The sequence below is a fragment of the Triticum aestivum genome, chromosome 3B (assembly GCF_018294505.1).
Source record: "Triticum aestivum cultivar Chinese Spring chromosome 3B, IWGSC CS RefSeq v2.1, whole genome shotgun sequence".
In the NCBI taxonomy this organism is placed as follows: domain Eukaryota; kingdom Viridiplantae; phylum Streptophyta; class Magnoliopsida; order Poales; family Poaceae; genus Triticum; species Triticum aestivum.
The window spans coordinates 816464086-816480447 of record NC_057801.1 but is presented as its reverse complement, the minus strand read 5'-3'; the positions used below and the strand labels follow the sequence as shown (position 1 = coordinate 816480447).

At 45.2% G+C, this 16362-nt stretch overlaps 1 pseudogene; it reads right to left on the bottom strand.

Moving 5' to 3' along the window:
- Positions 1-252: 252 nt before the first annotated feature.
- Positions 253-14772, bottom strand: LOC123066816 (polyubiquitin-like; annotated as a pseudogene).
- Positions 14773-16362: the final 1590 nt, after the last annotated feature.

Genomic DNA, 16362 nt, shown 5'->3' with positions numbered 1-16362 from the left:
TTAATAGTAGTTCCTCTAGATAGATGGATAAAAAGAACTACTCAACACATTAATAACATACTACTAGATGATACTAGTACGTAGTTTTACTGATAAGTGATAAGACACCACACTTGTACTGTGAAGGAACATTCCCGGAGCATATCTATACTAACATATAGTACTAGAATGATAGTTTACTGATAACGCGCCACTACTGGAAGGAAGGCTCCAGTAAAATAAAACTGGATGCTGAATGGCAGGCCATGCAGCTCAGCAACCACAAAGCCGGAGCACCAGATCAAGTGTAGAATTTCTCAGAATCTTGTAGTCCGCCAGGGTGCGCTGGTCGTCCAGTTGATTGCCAGCAAAGAGGATGCGCTGCTTTCTAGGGGGAATGCCCTCTTTCTCATAGATCTTCACCTTGACACTGTTGATGGTGTCCGAGCTCCCGACCTTAAGGGTCAGGATCCTCCCGTAAAGGTGCTTGACAAAGATTTGGATCATACATTAGTAGAAAAACACCTAATAGTCCCGATTCGTAAGGGCCTTTAGTCCCGGTTCATGAACCGGGACTAATGGGTCGTTACTAATACCTCCACCCGTTAGTCCCGGTTCAAACACGAACCGGGACCAATGTTCCTCCACGTGGCCCTGTGTGCCGAGCCCAGTCAGGGGGCCTTTGGTCCCGGTTGGTGGCTCCAACCGGGACCAAAAGGCATCCACGCGTCAGCATTCCAGTGGCTGGGGTTTTTGTTATTTTTTTTGAAAGGAGGGGGGGGGGGGGGGTTTTGGGGGGTTAATTTAGGTGTTTCATATATTGTGTTAGCTAGCTAATTAATAGAGAAAAGTGTCCTCTCTTATGTCCGTGCTTGGTCGACGCTACGTACTATATATACATAAGTGATCGAGAGAACCATTCAGTACAGAAGTTCGTCATGCATACCGAGAGAAGTGATCGATCGACCTCTCCTTCTCCGAGAGATTGGTCGAACAACAAGTTTTCGTATATCATGTATCTGACGCTACTGGCTACATACATGTACAATATGTATAAGATCTCTTAATTACAATCCCCTAGCAATTGAAATCAATTTCCACATGGTATTCTCCGGCTTTATTGATGACGTGGTCAAGAAAGAATCCCGCCAATTCCTCTTGAATTGCTTTCATGCGATCTGGTTCTAGGAGTTCATTCCGCATCTGCCACGTCTAATTTGAAGAAGGGGGTTAATTAATACATATATATGAATGAAACTCAACAGAAATGATGGTGTAATAAAATGAAATTGTGAATATTATTGCTTACGCACTTCATATTGTCTTTGAGAGTAGCCCCGCTTGTTTTTCAAAGTCGCGTTGTGGATGAACTCGCACACGTAGTATCCACAGAAATCATTCCCTTCTTCCTGCCACAAGCACTTTACGAGAAATAGAGGTCAATCAAACTGATAATGAAGCATTATAAATGGCATTGATGAAAGTATAGCTATAGAATCAACGGGAGATGCGCGCAACTAGCTAGCCAGTAGTACTTACTTTCGGGTATGTATATCGCAGCTCCTTCGGCAGTCCCGGAGCTTCTGCGGTGAACTGTTTCCAAACCCTGCAAGACAAAGAAAATAATTATTATTACTTGAGATATCAGGAAATGAACAAAAAGTTGCCGATATGGTGCGATAATGATCGATTGAACTTACTTGCTGAGCATTTCAGTCATGTCCGCATAGGATTTGGGATCTTTCCGTCTCGAGTCTAAGACGGTTACTAGTCCACGCTCAAGCTTAATCTCCAGAAGAATATAGTGGTACCTGCGCACGCATGCATAACTCATCAATTACATTACTATAACCTCGCTCGAGTAATAAGGGAAACCGAATATGCACACGACAGTAACACTCACTTGCCGTTGTAAGGAAAGAGTATGGTATCTTTGTTTTGATTTTTGATCAACGATTGTAGCACGTTGTCCTCGGCCTCTTTGATGTCCTTTTTAACCAGAAATTCATCTATGATATTTGTGTTAATGAACCCAATATCATAAATTTCTTGTTTTTTGCACTCGACGATCTTCAATCTGCATAATATATTGAGGATAATTAATTATAAATACATGAAATGAAAGAGCCGAGCTATATATAGAGACTTAATGACAGAAATAGTACTTACAGACAGTAGCAAAAGACCATTAGTTTATCGAGGGCCTTTTGATTGAAGAACGCGAAGAACTCATCAAATGGAACAGTCAACAGATCATTTGTAACGAGGTCGTGCTCCTCTTTAATATGCAGATACAAAGCATTCGTACCCTCAGACTCTCTGCAGGTTTCCATGTACCAATTATGGAATCTTCGCATCATTGTTGTCAGAGATTTTTCATCTTTGACGAGAGGCTTCCCGTACTCGTATCTGTGTTCGTCCACCTCCAAGAAATCAGGAAGTGCATCGTCAGGCAGGTAATCTTCAAGATTGCCATAACCGGCCACCGTCCCCGGAGCATTAGACACATTGAGCGGGGGGCACGATTGCTGTGCTTGTTCGCCGAGCTGGGCAATTTTTTCCCCTTTGCTCGTTCTTTTGACCTTTTAGCACTGACAGTAGTTCCCGACCGCTGGGCTTGGAGATATGTCTGTTCAGTAATGCGCTCATAGTTGGTTCTCGGCGGAGACTTTGGTGGTTTCCTCAGGGCATCGATAGTGCGCTTTGCTTTCACCAGATCTACCTTCTCCTCCGGAGGTGGATGTCTCTTTGCTTTCACCCCTTCAAAGAACTCCTTCACGTCGGTCCGCACAATCGTATCGTTTTCCTCCTCGGACCTCTCGTACGGTAACTTCTCTAGAGGCTTGAGAGATGGACCGTATTTGTATTGCCTCCCGCCTCTGGTTGTGCTGCTAGACGCCGGAGCAGACGGAGCGGCTGCGGCGTCTGTCTTCTTTCGTGCTTGCTTACGAGGCGGAGGAGAAGGAGTACGACGCGCCGGAGCAGCCGGGGCGGCGGCGGGTCTCTTCCGCCCTTGCTAGCGAGGCGGAGAAGGAGGAGGCTGCTGGCTGCTTGGGAGCGCCGGTGCAGGCGGAGAAGGAGGCGGAGTGCCGCCATGCGCCGGAGAAGGAGGCGGAGTGCCGCCACGCGCCGGAGAAGGAGGCGGAGTGCCGCCACGCGTGCCCTGATCGTCACTCGCCGGAGGAGGAGGCGGTGGAGGAGGCGGAGTGCCCTGACTCGCCGGAGGAGAAGGAGGATGCGGAGGCGTCCAGTTCAGAAGGTTGATGAGCTCCTTCCGCCATAGGCATGGAGTCTTCAGAGCACAACCTAGCCTTAACTCCCCTTCACCGGTAGGGTGCTCAAGTGGGAGGTCCTCAAATCTCTCCGTTATTTCATCCACCATCACCTTAGCATATCCTTCTGGAATCGGCTGGCAGTGATAAGTTGTGCTGGGTCCACTAGGATAAACTTGGCCAACAGCCGCCTTGACCTTCAAATTCATCCATCGCGCCATAATGGGATAGCTGGCAGGAGCCGTCAAGACATGCTCCGGCTGAAGCAGCTCGGTGGAAGCCACGCTGCTTCTCTGCTGAGATGGCGGGGTAGCTTCGGGGGAAGCTTTGGCAGGTCATTTGCTGCGATCTGCTGCTTCTCGTTCCTCTTCTCGATCCTCTAGCCCCATTACCCTTTCGTGCAGCGCCTGCAGTTGGTCCTGCTCCAGTTTCTTCCTCCTCTCGTGGGTTTTGTAACCCCCTGCGTCCGGAAAACCAACCTTCCATGGAATGGAGCCTGGCGTGCCTCGTGTCCGTCCAGGGTGCTCAGGATTCGCAAGGGCCATTGTGAGCTCGTCCTTCTCCCTGTTTGGAAGGAACGTCCCTCGCTGCGCTGCATCGATATAGTGTCGAAGGTTCTTGACTGGTATTTCCAGTTGCTCGGACGTCCACTGGCACAACCCTGTTACAGGGTCCAAGGTTCCGCCAGCCCCGAAGAACCAAGTCTGGAAACGGTCTGGCCAGTACATTGTCTCTGGTTCAATCCCTTTTTCAAGCAGATCATGCTCAGCCTTGGACCACTTAGGCCGTGCTTTGAGGTAGCCACCTGACCCCGTGCGATGGTGAAGCTTCTTCTTCGCAGCATTTTTCTTGTTTGTCTCCGACATCTTCTTACTCTTTTCCGATGTCTTGTGGGCCACAAATGCGGGCCAGTGATCTTTGATCTTCTCATATTTGCCGATGAATTCTGGTGTCTTTTTTTTCGACAAACTGGTTCAGCTCTTTCCTCCACCTCCTCATTAGGGTTGCCATCTTCTTAAGAGCACAAGACTTGATTAATTGCTCTTTAACTGGCTTCTCCGGATCCTCCTCTGGCGGTAGGGTGAAATTTGCCTTCAGCTCAGTCCAAAGATATTCTTTCTGCATATCATTGACATAAGACACCTCAGGGTCTTCCTCCTTAGGCTTATACCATTGCTGGATGCTGATCGGGATCTTGTCCCTAACAAGAACCCCGCACTGAGCAGAAAATGCCTTCCTTGTCCGGATGGGTTCAATCGGTTCGCCGTCGGGCGCGATTTCTATGATCTCAAACTTTTCATCCGAGCTCAACTTTTTCTTCGGGCCTCGTCTCCTTACCGAAGTTGTGCTCGATCCGGAGGGCTAGAAATTATAAGGAAGAAAGACGAGAGTAATTAATATGTGTACATATACCAAAACAATGGAAGCATCAATTAACTAGTCAGCACGGGCTTAACTAATATATATATACCTGGCCGGGCTCGGTTCGGTCACCGGAGCAGTCAGCACGGTCTCCTTCTTGTACCTCCATTGTGTCACCGGAGCCATCATGAACATAGTCCTCTTCTTGTACCGGCATTAATGGGCCGAAGCCATCATGAACATAGCCCTCTTCTTCACCCAGTTCTTCCAGCTGACCAACGGTGTCGAGGAGAAATGACGCAACTTCATCCCTTCCATTTGCGATTATGTCCCCCAATATCGCTTCTGTTTCTTCGTCTCGGGAGTGCTCCATAGTTTCTGCAAATATTTACAACATGTCAATTATTATTCAAACATGGTACAGATGGATATATATATATATATATATATATATATATATATATATATATATATATTAGTGGCAAACGTAGAACTAGCTAGCTAATCACAATAAGGAATCATGTTAGTGGCCTCGACGCTGCTTCTCTAGGGTTTGGGGTCGCCTCGACACAACAACGCTTCAAGGGTCTGGGGTGGCCTCGACGACAACGCTCTTTTAACTTGGTAAATTTGGGTGGCCTCGAGAGAGTTAATTTGTCGGGTAGGGGCGCGGCGGGAGGGGGTAGGAGACCAACATCGTTTTCTCTCTAGGGTTTGGGTGTCCTCGAGAGTTTTGGTCGAGCGAGAGGGCCGAGGGGGGGTGCTGCCGTTGTATAAGTTATCACGGTCGAGAGGGGGTATATATATCGACCGCCCCTCATGTCGAAGTTATCTCGAGGGGGTTATATCGACAACGACGAGAAAGGAAAATAATTAAGGGAAAGGAAGAAAAGAGGAAGAAGGAAGAAGGAAGAAGAAGAAGGAAAAAAAAGAGGAGAAGAAGAAAGGAATAGAGGAGAAGAAGAAAAAATAGATTTTTTTTCTATTTTTTCTTCTTCTCCTCTATTCCTTTCTTCTTCTCCTCTTCTTTTTCTTCTTTTTTCCTCTTCTTATTTATTTCTCCTCTTCTTCCTCTCCTCTTCTTCCTCTTCTTATTTTCCTTTTTCCTCTCATTCTTTTTCTTCTTCTTTCTTCCTTCTTCCTTCTTCCTCTTTTCTTCCTTTTCCTTATTTTACTTTCTCCTCTACACTAACCTAAAATGCACTAACCTAAAATCGATATCTACTAACAACCTAAATAAAAAATTAATACATATATGAAAAAACATATATAAAAAAAAATGCTATGAACATTATATTCATACATACATATATAGCCACATCCATTCATCATATATATAGCTACCACATACATATATACATTATATATATGAAAAAAATGCAATGAACAAAAAAAATACACTTATGAAAAAAATACTATGAACATGTACACACATATATATATACACATACAAACACATATACACAAAAAAATGCAAAAAATTGCTATGGAAATTGCAGGGGCGGCGGGGCGGCGCGCGGCGGCCGCGCAGGGCAGGGGCGGCGGCGCGGCGGCCGCGCAGGACAGGGGCGGCGCGCGCCGGCCGCGCAGGGCAGGGGCGGCGGCGCGGCGGCCGCGCAGGGACAGGGGCGGCGCGCGGTGGCCGCGCAGGGGCGCGGGACGGGAGGGGCGCGGGAGCAGGCTGTGCTCATAGGGGGCGGCGGCAACGGCTCAGGCGAGCAGCCTGACGGCGTCGGTGGCGGCGGCGACGGCAAGGTGGAGCAGGGGCGTCGGGCGGCGACGGCGACGAGGAGGAGCTGGGGGCGTTGGGGGAGAAGTGGGCGATTTGGCTGGAAACTGCTAAGTGTTGCTTATATAGCAAACCCTTTAGTCCCGGTTGGTGCCACCAACCGGGACCAAAGACCTCTTTTTCGGCAGCCCAAAGGGCAGGAACCGGCGGCCTTTGTTACCGGTTGGTGGCACCAACCGGGACTAATTCCTCCCCCTTTAGTCCCGGTTGGTGCCACCAACCAGGACCAAAGGCCCCTGTGCTGCCCACCTCGGGGCCAAAGTTTAGTCCCACCTCGCTAGTTGAGAGGGGCGCGCAGTGGTTTATAAGCTCCACTGCCGCACCCCTCTCGAGCTCCTCTCCACCGCAGGATTTCGGGCCTACTTGCTATTGCTTTGCCTGATGGGCCTTCTGGGCCTACTGCGGGCCTGAATCCTGGCCCATAGTAGGGTTTCATGTCGTATTCACGCCGTGGGGGCCCAGTAGGAGGCATTTTTTGTTTTTTTGTTTTCTTTACTTATTGTTGCTATATTTATTTATTTTCCAGTTTTTTTGTTTTATTTTCTGCATTATTTATTTTCTTTTCTTTTTTGCTTTATTTTTTAATTGTTTTTTGCTTTTAGTTTTAGGAAAATTATAAACTTTCTGCTAGTGCCATTAGTTTTCAAATTTGAAAGCATTTTTTTTTGTTTTTTGTTTTCTTTCTTGCTTTATTTATTTTATTTTGTTTCTACTTACAACAAAATACTTATTGTTGTTTTTTTATTTTGTTTTCTGCATTATTTATTTTCTTTTGTTTTTTGCTTTATTTTTTAATTGTTTTTGCTTTTAGTTTTAGGAAAATTATAAACTTTCTGTTAGTGCCATTAGTTTTCAAATTTGAAAACACTTTTTTTGTTTTTTTTTTCTTTCTTGCTTTATTTATTTTATTTTGTTTCTACTTACAACAAAATACTTATTGTTGCTATTTTTAATTATTACGAGGGCCGAACCATAAGACATTAAAGCATTTCAAATGAACTCTGAAAAAGTTGAAAGTTGGCATGGTATCATAAATTGACCCACATAGCATGTGCATGTACAAAACGGACAATGGTATCATACTCGTCAGTTACAAAGTTGGCATGGTATCATCATAATAGTTGCGGGAGAAAGTCTTCACTTTTTCTTCGCTTGTGTCATTTGCTTATTGCGCCGTAACCATGGATAATCTTCATCGTTTATCAGGATGCTGGGGTCAGCCTTGACTTTGAAGGGAGGAATTTCATGAAACTTTTCATAATCTTCAGACATGTCTGTCTTGTCCTCCACTCCCACGATGTCCCTTTTTCCTGAAAGAACTATGTGGCGCTTTGGCTCATCGTATGATGTATTCGCTTCCTTATCTTTTCTCTTTCTCGGTCTGGTAGACATGTCCTTCACATAGATAACCTGTGCCACATCATTGGCTAGGACGAACGGTTCGTCAGTGTACCCAAGATTTTTCAGATCCACTGTTGTCATTCCGTACTGTGGGTCTACCTGTACCCCGCCTCCTGACAGATTGACCCATTTGCACTTAAACAAAGGGACCTTAAAATCATGTCCGTAGTCAAGTTCCCATATGTCCACTATGTAACCATAATATGTGTCCTTTCCCCTCTCGGTTGTTGCATCAAAGCGGACACCGCTGTTTTGGTTGGTGCTCTTTTGATCTTGGTCAATCGTGTAAAATGTATTCCCGTTTATCTCGTATCCTTTCCAAATCAATACAGTCAAAGATGGTCCCCTGGACAACAAGTACAGCTCATCACAAACAGTGTTGTCACCTCTGATACGTGCTTCCAACCAACTGCTGAAAGTCCTGATGTGTTCACATGTAATCCAGTCGTCGCACTGCTCCGGGTGTTTGGAGCGCAGACTGTTCTTGTGTTCATCGACATACGGGGTCACCAAGGTAGAGTTCTGTAGAACTGTGTAGTGTGCTTGAGACCAAGAATATCCGTCCCTGCATATTATTGAGTCCCTTCCAAGCGTGCCTTTTCCAGTCAGTCTCCCCTCATACCGCGATTTAGGGAGACCTATCTTCTTAAGGCCAGGAATGAAGTCAACACAAAACCCGATGACATCCTCTGTTTGATGGCCCATGGAGATGCTTCCTTCTGGCCTAGCGCGGTTACGGACATATTTCTTTAGGACTCCCATGAACCTCTCAAAGGGGTACATATTGTGTAGAAATACGGGGCCCAGAATGACAATCTCGTCAACTAGATGAACTAGGACGTGCGTCATGATATTGAAGAAGGATGGTGGGAACACCAGCTCGAAACTGACAAGACATTGCACCACATCACTCCTTAGCCTTGGTATGATTTCTGGATCGATCACCTTCTGAGAGATTGCATTGAGGAATGCACATAGCTTCACAATGGCTAATCGGACGTTTTCCGGTAGAAGCCCCCTCAATGCAACCGGAAGCAGTTGCGTCATAATCACGTGGCAGTCATGAGACTTTAGGTTCTGAAACTTTTTCTCTGCCATATTTATTATTCCTTTTATATTCGACGAGAAGCCAGTCGGGACCTTCATACTAAGCAGGCATTCAAAGAAGATTTCCTTCTCTTCTTTGGTAAGAGCATAGCTGGCAGGACCTTCATACTGCTTTGGAGGCATGCCGTCTTTTTCGTGCAAACGTTGTAGGTCCTCCCGTGCCTCAGCTGTATCTTTTGTCTTCCCATACACGCCCAAGAAGCCTAGAAGGTTCACGCAAAGGTTCTTCGTCACGTGCATCACGTCGATCGAAGAGCGGACTTCTAGGTCTTTCCAGTAGGGTAGGTCCCAAAATATAGATTTCTTCTTCCACATGGGTGCGTGTCCCCCAGCGTCACTCGGAACAGCTAGTCCGCCGGGACCCTTTCCAAAGATTACGTGTAAATCATTGACCATAGCAGGTAAGTGATCACCGGTATGCATGGCGGGCTTCTTCCGGTGATCTGCCTCGCCTTTGAAATGCTTGCCTTTCTTTCGACATTGATGGTTGGTCGGAAGAAATTGACGATGGCCCAGGTACATATTCTTCCTGCAGCTTGCCAGGTATATACTATCGGTGTCAAGTAAACAGTGCGTGCATGCGTGGTATCCCTTGTTTGTCTGTCCTGAAAGGTTACTGAGAGCGGGCCAATCGTTGATGGTCACGAACAGCAACGCCTTTAGGTTAAATTCCTCCTGTTTGTGCTCATCCCACGTACGTACACCGTTTCCATTCCACAACTGTAAAAGTTCTTCAACTAATGGCCTTAGGTACACATCAATGTCGTTGCCGGGTTGCTTAGGGCCTTGGATGAGAACTGGCATCATAATGAACTTCCGCTTCATGCACATCCAAGGAGGAAGGTTATATATACATAGAGTCACGGGCCATGTGCTGTGATTGCTGCTCTGCTCCCCGAAAGGATTAATGCCATCCGCGCTTAAAGCAAACCATACGTTCCTTGGCTCACTTGCAAACTCATCCCAGTACTTTCTCTCGATTTTTCTCCACTGCGACCCGTCAGCGGGTGCTCTCAACTTCCCTTCTTTCTTACGGTCCTCACTGTGCCATCGCATCAACTTGGCATGCTCTCTGTTTCTGAACAGACGTTTCAACCGTGGTATTATAGGAGCATACCACATCACCTTCGCAGGAATCCTCTTCCTGGGGGGCTCGCCGTCAACATCACCAGGGTCATCTCGTCTGATCTTATACCGTAATGCACCGCATACCGGGCATGCGTTCAGATCCTTGTACGCACCGCGGAAGAGGATGCAGTCATTAGGGCATGCATGTATCTTCTGCACCTCCAATCCTAGAGGGCATACGACCTTCTTTGCTGCGTATGTACTGTCAGGCAATTCGTTATCCTTTGGAAGCTTCTTCTTCAATATTTTCAGTAGCTTCTCAAATCCTTTGTCAGGCACAGCATTCTCTGCCTTCCACTGCAGCAATTCCAGTATGGTACTGAGCTTTGTGTTGCCATCTTCGCAATTGGGGTACAACCCTTTTTTGTGGTCCTCTAACATGCGATCGAACTTCAGCTTCTCCTTTTGACTTTCGCATCGCGTCCTTGCATTGACAATGACCCGGCGGAGATCATCATCATCGGGCACATCGTCTGGTTCCTCTTGATCTTCAGCAGCTTCGCCCGTTGCAGCATCATCGTGCATATCGTCTGGTTCCTCTTGATGTTCAGTAGCATCACCGTATTCAGGGGGCACATAGTTGTCATCGTACTCTTCTTCTTCGCTGTCTTCCATCATAACCCCTATTTCTCCGTGCCTCGTCCAAACATTATAGTGTGGCATGAAACCCTTGTAAAGCAGGTGGGTGTGAAGGATTTTCCGGTCAGAGTAAGACTTCGTATTCCCACATATAGGGCATGGACAACACATAAAACCATTCTGCTTGTTTGCCTCAGCCACTTCGAGAAAATCATGCACGCCCTTAATGTACTCGGAGGTGTGTCTTGAACCGTACATCCATTGCCGGTTCATCTGCGTGCATTATATATAATTAAGTGTGTCAAAAATCATTACAGAACATCATGAATAGATAATTAAGTGACCAAATTAATAGAAGTTCATCATCACATTAAAACCAAAGTACATACATAGTTCTCATCTAACAACATAAAGCTCTGCAGAGCATCTAAATTAATTAAACCATACACTGAAACTATGTAAAACATTTCAATGCGAAAACAAATGCGATCATAATCGCAACCAATGTAACAACTGATCCAACGGCATAATGATACCAAGCCTCGGTATGAATGGCATATTTTCTAATCTTTCTAATCTTCAAGCGCATTGCATCCATCTTGATCTTGTGATCATCGACGACATCCGCAACATGCAACTCCAATATCATCTTCTCCTCCTCAATTTTTCTAATTTTTTCCTTCAACAAATTGTTTTCTTCTTCAACTAAATTTAACCTCTCGACAATAGGGTCGGTTGGAATTTCCGGTTCAACAACCTCCTAGATAAATAAAATCTATGTCACGTTGGTTGGCATAATTGTCATAAACAATAAATGAACCAATAGTTATGAAAAGATAATATATACCACATCCGAATCATAGACAGGACGAGGGTCGACGGGGGCGGATACCAAAACCATCGCACTATATAAGATGCAATAATAAAAATAAGAAAATTATACAAGTATTTATATAAATATACAAGTAAGAATTTTTTTTCCTTTCAGAAAGAAGATAAGAACAAGAGGCTCACCACGGTGGTGCCGGCGACGAGATCGGCGCGGGCGATCGACGGCGGTGAAAACGGGGACGGGACGTGACGGACCGCTAAACCTAGACAAATATTGAGGAAAATGGAGTTTGAAGGTCGAGCTTGGAGAGGAGAAAGCTTAAGTAGTGTGGCTCGGGCATTCCATCGAACACCTCGTGTGCATAGGAGGTGAGCTAGAGCACCACAAAGCTCTCCCCTCGCCGGCCACGAAAAACAGAGCACTGGGAGTGCTCTGCTCGCGGGGTAGATATAGGCAATTCATTGGTCCCGGTTCGTGCCACGAACCGGGACTAAAGGGCAGCCTTTGGTCCCGGTTCAAACCATCAACCGGGACCAATGGTGGTGGGCCAGGAGCGATGCGCATTGGTCCCGGTTCGTCCCACCAACCGGAACCAATAGGTCCAGCCGAACCGGGACCAATGGCCCACGTGGCCCGGCCGGCCCCCGGGGCACACGAACCGGGTCCAATGCCCCCATTGGTCCCGGTTCTGGATTGAACCGGGACTAATGGGCTGACCCGGCCTGGACCATTGCCCCCTTTTCTACTAGTGATACTACTCTCTCCTGCCCTACACGGGAGGAGTATGAGGAGAAGAGTGGACCCTTTCAAAATGTTGTGGTCAGCCAAGGTGCGCCTGTCGTCCTCTAGCTGTTTGTTGGCAAAGATGAGGCACTGCTGGACCTTGGGAAAGCTCTCAATGTCTTCGATCTTGGACTTCACCTTGTCAATGGTGTCTAGGCTGTCGACCTCAAGAGTGATGGTCCTTCCTTTCAGCGTCTCCGTCACGAAGATTTGCATCTTTTCTTGGAGGTCAAGCATGGAATCATGCTTGATGCCATAATCAGCCAATGTACGGCTGTCTTCCAGCTGCACCCCGTCAAAGACGAGGCGGTACTGCTCCTGGATCTTTGCCTTGATGGTGTAAACGGTGTCTGACAAGTGGACCCCTCTAAGACAGATTTTCCTGCCGGCGAGATTCTTGACAAAGATGTGCACTTTGGATGGGCTAGCAAACCAAAAAACACCAATTATTAGACAATATTTAGGCTGCAGAACAATACACAAAAACGTCAAGAATTCCAGCAGATACTGTAAGGAAGTGTCTAAATAAGAAACAATCCAAGCAAGAAGAGAAATCTACTCTGTAAATATCTTGTTTCTACAAAAACATGGTATCCACTAAGCTTAGCATGCAAAGTTCAAGACTTGAGCAACCATAAAAATACACATGGTATCACTCAGCTCTGTATATTGAAGAGGCTAGTTATAAGTATTTTTTTGACTATATAGTTATAAGTATTCATCAAGTGATACTTCTATTCGGGTTAACATTCAGTTCTGTATATTGAAGAGACTAGTTATAAGTATTCATCAAGTGATACTTCTATTCAGTTAACACATGTTCTTAACCGTGTAGCAACAAATGTCATGTGCGTGCTCAGCAGATATCTATCATGTTCCCAATCACCACCAACGATAGATGGTGGCATCTTAGTATGGACAATCATATAGGACATGCGGCAACTTCAACACATGTCTTACTGTGTAGTAACGAAGGTGCACCATTCGATTCTTGCGGCAGTGGAAACAAGACTCTTCTCCACGTATGTTGACTCGCCCTCAGCAAGCTTTGCTACCTATCATGTCGGTACAAACATCAAATTTCACCCACGTTCCTCCTTATCGATCATCGCACACCCCTACACCTCTATTCCCTCTCATCGCAATGGTATTCGATGATGCTTATCGTTAGATGTGCATGAGGTGAATTTACATGCGACTAACCAAATCAAAGTGGAAAGGCTATTTTGTTGATTATCCTCCATATATAAAAACAAAGTACAACTACAAACAAAGACAACTCTCTAATCCCACACTTTAACGAATTTGCATGGCCAATATAGCTAGAGAAGAACAATCATGGCGAAAACACAGGCTACCTTTGTGTGCAGATTTGGAAGCTTTTCAATATTAACACCGTAATAGTATGCACTATTTTTACGGAGGGGGTTGTTCGTATGTTCTTTTTCTAAGCAATCAACAGCTCAAATAAACAAAAACAGGAGAAGAAAAGATGAAACTATTGCTTGTTGCCCTGACAAATGTTTTTCATTGTGAACAAAAAAGATGAAACTACAGTTCAAATAAACATATGTCAGAACAACAGCTCAAATAAAGATATCTGGTTTTAGTCAAATAGACCAACTATTGCTTGTTGTTCTGACAAATGTTTTTCATTGTGAACAGAAAAGATGAAACTACAGTTCAGTATAACTAATAGACATAAGCTTTTTTCCGTGGATAGGATATAACAAGCAATCACAATAACATAATTACAAGGCTTGATTAACTTGCATTGATTGCAAGGATCAAGATTAATAAACAATTTATAAGCCTTGACTAACATGAAAATCACATCTTCAATTACCGATTGGCATATAAATTACAGAATAAAAATTAATAGAACAGTTACAAGTGTACTGCAATATATTAGTTCCTTTTTCAAACAAATATGTAGCTACGATATAAGTGTTCATAATGGGCCTATTAGCACCTGAGGAGTACTTTAACACTGGAAACTTCTAATTGACAGGCCGAAGAAGAGTCAATTTGATTCATTTAGCCAGCTGAGGGGTCTAAGTTGACCAAGTATGTGTTCCTGAATCTGATAATAGAGTTTATCAGGTGAACAAAATGCTTTCCTAACAGGATATTGCACTGATCCTAACAGCAACCGAGGGGCTGATTTGCACCTAGCAGCTAGTATTAACTGCAGGAAACACACATATAAAACAGAAAAACTGTCTAAAAACAGAACTCCGATCACTTACTCGTCCATGTCGGCACCGTCAACTTGCGACGAATGGCTGCCACCATCTTCATTGTCCCCGCCGCTGCTGCTGCTGTCGCCAACTTCCTCCTCAGAATCTGCCACGCCAATCAAACATAAACAAGCCGCTCAACGACCCCGTACAGAACAAAGAATGTGATGCGTATGCATCGTCCTCACCATCCATGCTACCTTCTGTGCCAGAGGTAGAGACAGCAGGAGCAGCTTCCTCGACATAGTCTTCCAGCTTGGGAAGAGCGGGCGACAGGTGCAGGCGCTTCTTTGGTGGCATTCTGGCAGGCAGTCTGTCAAAGATTTGATTTTCATGTTAGTAAACAATTCTGTGCAGGCATCTTTGTGACAGTCAGTAATTGATATGCCAATTACTCCCTCCGTAAAGAAGTATAAGAGCATTTAAATCACTAAAGTAGTTATCTAAACACTCTTCAATTTCGTTACAGAGGGAGTTCTAGAATATCTAACGATTTTGGACAATCTTTTTATCTTGTGCATATAAACAAAACAAAATTTCAAAAATAGTAAGTGTCTAACTCATTAGTTTCTGTGTGCGAGGACCAAGGGTACAATAACAAGAACTGCCATGTATATCACCGATCTCTAGATGAAGAGTTTCTTCCACGAGAAGCAATGATGGACAATTATAATCCTAAGATCTACTGTAACATATAAGATGGTATGAGGTTAGCAACAAATTCCATGAGACCAGGCAACCCTCCAATGTAATCCTACCTGACACGGACTATAGGATCTAGAGAGGCTAAAATTCACCCGATCCACATGCGAAAAATTGCACGGCGGCAGATCCGAGGGATGGAGACCGGTTACATTCATTACTACCTCCGTCTAGGTGAATAAGTCATTCGCGTAGTTCTAGGTCATCGATTTGAGGAATTAAATATGTGTTATATGTCATGAAAAGTATATCACTAGATTTCTACAAGGATGTAGTTTTTATATATATATTTTTTGTCACATATAATACATATTTGGATAGTTAAATCATCAACCTAGAAGTACGCGAATGACTTATTCACCGAGGCGGAGGTAGTATAAAAAAATCAAACAGTGGTGCACCAACTACAATGGCATCAAAAAACAACTACCGTGAGGAACACAGGCATCACAATCAAAGCACCAGGGCTGTTTTTGAGGGGGTCGAGGCATCGCAGCAAACACAAGAGCAGGGGAGCGGCGGATGCATCTCGGTTGCCTACACTAGAGCAGCAGGGCTCTCAACAACACTAGAGCCTACACTAGAGAAGGAGGAAGACTCACGTCGCGGACGAAGAAGATGAAAGGGAGAGAGGGAGCGGATTAGGGCCTACCGAGAGGAGGAAGATCTCCGTCCCCTCCGCTCGAGTAGGGCGGCGCGGCGGCGGCGGCGGCGGTGGAGGAAGGAGAGCCGTGCAAGCGAGAGAGACAGAAAGAGGGTTTTCATTTTTTTTATTATAAGGATAAGGGAAAAAAGGATAGGAGAGGAAAGACGGGATTATATAATATAGAAAAAAAGGAGAGGTGTGTGAGAGAAGGAAGCCAACTGCAGAGACACAGACGATGTTGGCCCACATGAAGACATGACTTTTTTCTTTTCTTTTTTGAGAAAATATTGTCATTGATTCATTCATCACAAGTTGCAGTACAACGCACACAAATGAGATCGCTCGGAAAGGGCAAAGGAAGATATGGATCAAAAAACACTTGTAGAATATTCCCCCAGAAAGCGAATCAACCTGTGGTTGAGTTGGTTAGGTGGACAGTGGTATCCCCAACCCACCAGGGTTCAAATCCTGGTGCTCGCATTATTCCTGGATTTATTTCAGGATTTCCGGCGATGCGTTTAAAGTGGGAGGAGACGTTCCCG